The sequence below is a fragment of the Elephantulus edwardii genome, unplaced genomic scaffold (genome assembly GCF_000299155.1).
Source record: "Elephantulus edwardii isolate Elephantulus edwardi_28Jun2011 unplaced genomic scaffold, EleEdw1.0 scaffold00235, whole genome shotgun sequence".
NCBI lineage: Eukaryota > Metazoa > Chordata > Mammalia > Macroscelidea > Macroscelididae > Elephantulus > Elephantulus edwardii.
In genome coordinates, this window is record NW_006399985.1 from 3,727,840 (window position 1) to 3,735,676 (window position 7,837).

Below are 7,837 nucleotides of genomic sequence, written 5' to 3' on the forward strand. Positions count from 1 at the left end.
TTGGGGTGGAGGGGCAACAGCAGTGATAGCCTTGCATTTTTATCCCTTTAGCAGAAATCTCCTCAACTATCTGGTATGTCAAATTGTTCAAAACTCTTTTTTTTAATTTTTTATTTTATTTTATACTGATTTATTTATAAAGTTTGAATACATTGTTTTTCACAAAAGGTCCCCCAGCCAAGAACTGGGTTCAATCATGTCTCCCTAAATAAATGTAGACCTTCATTATTATAGTGTATTAATTTAATTTTCATTTAAGCTACCATTCCAGAAATTAGGAGTTTGGTCTGTTTTCAGGTGTGCCTGATTCCCCTTACTTCTCATTGTTTCCTCCTACCAAAACTCAACATTTAAACTGACTTACAGTGAGACAGGTATGATTCAGAGCGAACTCCTAGCTTCTGAGGCTGTAAGTCACAGCGGGAGAAGAGTCCCCTTTCTGTCTGGGAGCTACTGGGGAATTTGAACCTCTCGAGATGTGCAACTTTTGAGCTGACAGTGCAACTTACTTTGAACTACACCTACACAACGCCTTGAAGAAGTCAACAAAACAGAGTGCTTATAGCTACGAACCGTTTCCAGCGGTTCAAATCCACTAGAGAAACCTGGGCCGTTCCCTATTGTTACGATTCAACTTGATGGCAGTAAATAGTGATGATTTTTAAATAGGCAATGAAAAATGACATGTATATGATGCTAGCATTTCAAATACCTACAGGGTCACCACCCGGAGGGCTTCAAGGCTAAGGCACACTGTGAAGAACGAGCTGGCACGCTAAAATCCTGACCAGGAGAAACCTCATGAACAGAAGCAGAGCATCATCTCATACAGGACCAAGAGGTGACCTCAGGCTGGAAGGCCTTCAAACTACGAGCTGCTTGGTCAAAGGAGAATGAGACTTAACGGCATGAATGGGCTGAGTTTTACAGTTGTTCAGTTGCTGATGTGGAAAAATCCCAAAGAAAAGAAAAAGTTGCAAAGATCTACTAACAATAAGAATATGGGCTGTATGAAATATTAATCGAGAAAACCTGAAAGTTGAAAAACCTGGAATTCCTGAAGATTGACACTGTGGTTGTTAGGTGTCACTGAGATGAGTATGACTCACTGCACCCCTATCAACAACAGATCTGAACCCCGTTCTAACCTGTGCCATCCTCATCATCTCGGACACACAGTTGCGTCCTTTGCTGAAGGCACTGTCTCAATCCACCTCATTAAGATGATTCTCCCACTTTCCCAAGCATGATTCTCTTTCTAAGGAACAGCCCTGCTTGCCATGTCTGAAGTTTGAGCAATGAAGCTTCCCTACCTATCCCATGTGGTCACTGTTCGGTGGCATCGAGTTGAGCAGCACTTACAGCAACCATGTGAACAACCAATCTGATCCCTGTGCCTTCCTCATAATCCCTGACCCATGTGAACCCACTGCTTCAGTCACTGTGGAGACATCATTAAGTTTAATTAGACTGGAATTGACTGTTCTGAAATGGGACACATGCATGGTCTGCCATGTCCAGGATGATTAAAGAACTGACGAGAAATGGCATTATAGTCACCGAAAAGAACACTTCTTAATCTATCTCGAAGTGAAACTCTGCTTCATTTTGGCTCTCATTCAGATTACATACCAAACAGTAAAGCCAAAGACGAAGGAACTAAACATTTTTATCAACTTGTGGTGCCTGAACAAGGGCATGCTAAGACGTCAAAAGTTGGTCAAAATGATGACTGTCTTCCTCTTTGACATTAGTGTCTGGTATGCACATTTGAATGAGTCATAACAGAGACAGACTTCATGTTGGGCATTTCACGGTGTGGATCATCATGTATCATGGCTGATAGTGAATAGGACAGCAATCTTAGAGCCCTTAATTGTAGTCTTGAAAAACCTCTACCTAGACCAAGAAGTCGTCCAATAAAGCAAAAGAATATTGCATGATTTAAAATGAATAAAGGTATACATCAGAACTGCATCCTTTCTCCACACCTATTTCATTTACATGCTGAGGAAATAATTTCGAAGCTAGATTTATAATGATGAATGTGGCATGAGGATTGGAGGAAGACTTATCAACAACCTGCATTATGCAGATGCCACAATCTTCCTGAAACTGAGGAGGACTTAAAATGCTTGCTGCAGAAGATAAAAGCCTTTAATATGGATTCTTCCATCTCAAGTCAACATCAAGAAAATAAAAATCCTTTTCCTTCAGCCAACTTTACTGAATTATTGAATTTTACACCCCTTTCCTTCTCTTCTCATTTCTACTAACTGCCAAGACTGATGATATCTGTACGTGACTCTTTCCTTAGCTTTTTATAATAATGTCCTTACACCATAATTGTCTGTCTCTCTCTCTCTCTCTCTCTCTCTCTCTCTCTCTCTCTGTGTGTGTGTGTGTGTGTGTGTGTGTGTGACCTCATCTACTATCTTCTCACTCAGTCCATCATTCTGGTTGCACTTGGCTTCTTGTTTTTTGTTTTTGTTTGTTTTTTATTAATACTGGTTTACTTACAAAGTTCGTACACATTGTTTTTTCACACAGGATCTTTCCCATTTCCTTTACCTACCCCTCCCTCCACCCATCAAATTGGTGACCCTATGATTAAGTCCTCACCGCCCCTCCTTGGAGTTACACAAAGAGGGTGATTGTTGTTTGTTTATTGTAGTGTACTGCTGAGCTGAGTCAGAACCTACCCACAGCTGACACTCTGGTGGGTTTTTAAGAGGCAGTTAAAGCATAAGGGAGATTGCCCCTCCTTCCATGGAGCACCTGGCAGATTGGAACCATGTGCTTTCAGGACTGCAGTACAGCTTCTTGCCACTAGGTCACCAGAGCATGAGGGTTGGTTAGGCAATATAATTAATGATCTTAATTAATCAATGATGTTATAAAGCAAGTGTTTATGAATGTATGAAACACTAATATGATTTGTATGCTTTCACTCAAATGAAAAAGAAATGAAATAGAGTAAAAAAAAATCCTTCCTACTGAGCCCATAGGCAACATTGTGATTGTTGGAGAAAGATTCAAATTGTCAATGGCTTCATCTTACTGGGACCCACAATCAACACCCTTGGTAGCAGCAATCAAGAAATCAAAAGCTGTGATGCATCAGGAAAGTCTGCCATTAAGGAGTTCTCCAAATGTAAGAGTAACAATGTCAATGTAAAGACCAAGGTGCCCCTAACTCAAGCCCTGGAATTTTCAATTACTCGTCTGCACCTGAAAGTTGGACAATGAATAAAGGTGACAGAAGAAGGACTGATGTCTCTGAGTTGTGGTGTTGGACAGAAGTACCACTGAAGCTTTAGCTTACATACTTTAGATTGGTTATTAGGAAACACTAGTCCCTCGAAAAAGGTATCACGCTTGGAAAGGCGGAGGGTCAGAGAAAGAGACGCAGACTCTCAATAAGACGGATTGACATAGTGACTGGATTCCCTGGCATAATTATATCAGAGATGATGAGGATGGCACTGGATAAAGTAAGGTCCATAGCCATTATTCACAGGGTGGCTGAGTTGACTCCTAACCACAACACTGACTGAAATGTGAAATGTGAAAATAGAGACTAGGAATTGGAAGGTAGAGAATATGGCACTGGTGATAGAAATAACATCAATGGTTATATGATAAAATTTTCAAAGACTTATTCCTTCCAAATGTCATTACCATTTAACAAAAATGTAGCAATAATCAAGCAATATCACTAATATCATAAACTAAAAAAAGTCAGAAGAGGATAAGATAAAGGAATAGTGATATCAGATGAGGTGACACAAAAAGCAGAGACTATCATAAATATATTTACCTGTGCTGAACTATGTAAAGGCATTCAACTACAGGGACACAATAAATTATACGTAACATAGCAATGAATGGACATTCCAGTACACTTCATTGTAACCTAGTCTAGTTTAGTACATACAACAGGAGGCAATCACTGAAATAGAACCAGGGAAACAATGTTTTAAAACACATAGGGTATATCACTTCATCATAAATATTCAGTCTGTATGCTGAGGAAATAATCCTAGAATCTGTATATGAACAAAAATGCAACATCAAAATTTGTGGAAGACTGATTAACAACAGAAAAGATGCAAATGACATGACTTTGAATGCTAAGCCAAAGATGAATTGAAGAATTCTAATGAAGTGCTTGATGAAGATTTATTGACTGGAGATTAAAGATTATAGTCTTCATGATGGATTACATTTCAACATAAATTCCTCTCTAGTGAACAAGTAAACAAAAACATGAAAAATTAGGAAAAGATAGAAATTGTTAAGGATTAAATTTTACTTAGATCTATAATCTATACCCATGGAGGAGTCACTAAGAAAAATACTAATGATATTGTTCTTGTTATATAAACCATCGAGTTACCTACAATTCATAGCAACCCTCTGTACAGCAGCTCTAAACCCTGCCCTGTCCTGAGCCAGTCTCACTGACTCTGACACACTAACCGCCATTTCCCATTACTGTATCAATCCATCTCATTCAGGGTCTTCCTGTCTTGTGCTGTCCCTCCACCCTTCTGAGCATGATGTCCTTCTCCAAGGATAGATCCCTCCTGGCCATATGCCCAAATTTTATGAGCTTCAAAATCCTTGCCTCCAAGGAGAAACTTGGTTTCACCCTCTCTAAGACAGACCTATCTGTTCTGCTGGCCGTCTATGGTATATTCAACACTCTTCTCCAGCACCACAGCTCAAAGGCATCGATTCTTCTTTTATCATCCATAGTCATTGTCCATCTCTGATGCACAGCATGTAACTGTGAAGACCACGGCCTGGGTCAGGGGCACCTTTGTCTCTAGACTGACATCATTGCTCCCCAGCACTCTAGAGAGGTCCCTAACAGCAGACTTCTCCAATGCAATTCCACTGGGGAAATCTACTGAAGGACCTCTTCAAAGTTTTAAAAAGCATAGATGTCATTTTGAGTACTAAGGTGTGCCTGGTACTGGGTATGGTATTTCCAATCAACTATTATGCATGGGAAAACTGAACAATGAATAAGAATGATGGCAAAGAATTAATGCCTTTGAATATGACAATGACCTAAAATACAGAATATGCCAAGACTGTCATATAATAAATAAATCTGTTTTAAAAGAAGTGAAGTCAGAATGTTCTCTTTAGTACTGTTATGTTGTTATGCTTGTGAGTCATAGCAACCCTATGTACAAAAGCCCTAAACTCTGCTCTGTCCTATGCCAATCGCACTGCCTCTGACACTCCCATCCCGATTATCCCAGTCACTGAATCAATCCACCTCATAGAGGGCCTTCCCCTCCTGCACTGTCCCTCCACCCTCCCAAGCATGATGTCCCTCTCCAAGGACCAGTCCCTCCTTACAACATGTCCGAAATATGTTAGATGGAGCCTCAGAATCCTTGCCTCCAAAGAGCCGCCTGGTTTAACCCTCTCCAGGATAAACCTGTTTGTTTTCCTAGCAGTCCATGGCATATTCAATACTCTTCTCCAGCATCACAGCTCAAAGGCATCAATTCTCCTTCTATCCTCCCTAGTCACTGTCCAACTCTCTGACACATAATAAGTGATTGCAATTACCATGGCCTGTATCACATGTTCCTTAGTCTCCGAGAGACACCATTGTTCCTTAGTACTTTGGAGAGGTCCCTAACAGCAGACTTTCCCATGACAATACATCTTTTCATTTCCTGGCTGTTGTTGCCAAGAGTGTTGACTATGGAGCCAAGCAAACTAAAGCTCTGAACAATCTCAATATCTTCACCATCCATCCTGATGCTGCCAATTGGTCCAGTGGTGAGAATCTTTGTCTTCTTGACATTGTGCCTCAATCCATATTGAAGGCTGTAGTCCTTGACCCTCTGCAGCAAGTGCTTCGGATCCTCTTCAGTTTAAGCAAGCTAGGAAAGGTAATTTCTGATCTCAAAAACTTTGGAAATGTCCTTAAGAATGAGGATATCATTCTGGGTAAAACAGAGTCAATAAAAATGAGGAAGACCTTCAATGAGGAGGAGTAACAAAGTGGTTGCCCCACAATAGGCTTCAAGGTACCGATGGTCGTAAGGATGTGCAGTTTCAGGTAGTGTTCCACTCCTTTGCACATGAGGGTTGCTGTAAGTCAGGACCAACTGGCTGGCATCTTAAAACAAGAAGTGTGTGTGTGTGTGTGTGTGTGTGTGTGTGTGTGTGTGCGCGCGCGCGAGAGAGAGAGAAATGCCCACCATGGCTGTCAAACTGATTCTGACTTGCATACACTTTACGGAATAGAACTGTTTTACAGGGTTTACAAGAGGGTAATCATTATAAAGGTAGAAAGATGTATCTCTCTCCTACAGAAGAGCTCACGTGCTCCAGTCACTGATCTGTCAGCAGGTAAGTGCCTAATCAGTGCTCTTCCAGGAAGATTATCCATACATGTGCATCACGCTGTTGTTATCGCCACTGCCACGCACTCAGAACCAATTCATAGGGAACCCTCCCGTGGGTTTTCAGAGGCTGTAAGTCTCCCGGGAGGAGACTGTCCATCTTTGTCCCATGAAGTAGCTGGTGGATTTGAACCTCTTGTCTTTAGGTTGACAGTACATCTGCTTATCAACTAGGCCACCAGATCTCCCTAGATGCATTACAAAAATTAAATATATGCATTCATTTAAATTATCTCAACTATCCTTATTTTCAAATAAATAGTTATGTAATGGGCTGAAGAAAGATTAAACTGTCTACACTAAATTATGGATTAAAATAGATGTTGAAGCTCAACAAGCAGCAGTGGCATCGACTTCCTGAACAACGTGCCTCCGGAAACCCTATGAATTCTGATAATGTCGATAGTTGTAGAGGGGCTTCAGGACTTTTGTTTATAGGGCTGCTATGAGACGTGCAAGACTTAAAGGCAATCAACAACATTATTATTTCCAAATAAGCACTTATGTAATGGGCTGCGGAAAGATTAAGGTGTCTACACTAAATTATGGATTAAAATATATGTTAAAGCTCAACATCAAGAAGACAGAGATTCTCACCACTGGGCCAACTGGCAGCACCAGGATAGATGGAGAAGAAAGTGAAGTGGCTAACAATTTCTGCTTGCTTGGCTCCACAATCAACACTTCTGGCACCAGTAGTTAGGAAATAAAAAGATTAATTACACAGGAAAAACCTGCTGTCAGGAACTTATCCAAAGTACTGAGGAACACTGATGTCAGTCCAGAGACTAAGGTGTGACTGACCCAGGCATAAAAGTGGACAATGACTAAGGATGAGAGAAGTGATGATGCCTTTGAGTTATGGTGCTGGGGGAAGTTTGAATATTACCATGCACTGCCAAGATAACAAACAGGTCTGTCTTGGAGAGGGTGAAAGCAAGATTCTCCTTGGAGGCTTGGATTTTGAAGTTCCCTTTCACACACCTTTAGGCACATGACCTTGGAGAAGGACATCATGCTTGGAAGGGTGGAGGGACAGTGTAGGAGAGGTAGACCTTGGATGAGACGGACTGACATAGTAACTGGGTTTACGTGTGCTGGACTCAGTGAGACTGGCTCAGGACAGGGCAGGCTTGAGAGCTGTAGTACATAGGGTCGCTATGAGATGCAGGCAACTCGAAGGCACACAACAACCAGAACAATACTAAATCAAAATACTCAGATGTTTTCAAGAGAATACAGAGAAAACAAAAATTCATTTGTTGAAAACTGCACACGTTTTATTCTGGAAGCATTTTATAAGCCTGGAAGACTAAGACTCATGAACACAGTGCTTAACACTGATTAATATGACCGATTATTATAGACAAGAGAATACTGAGAGATACATTGCTCAATAT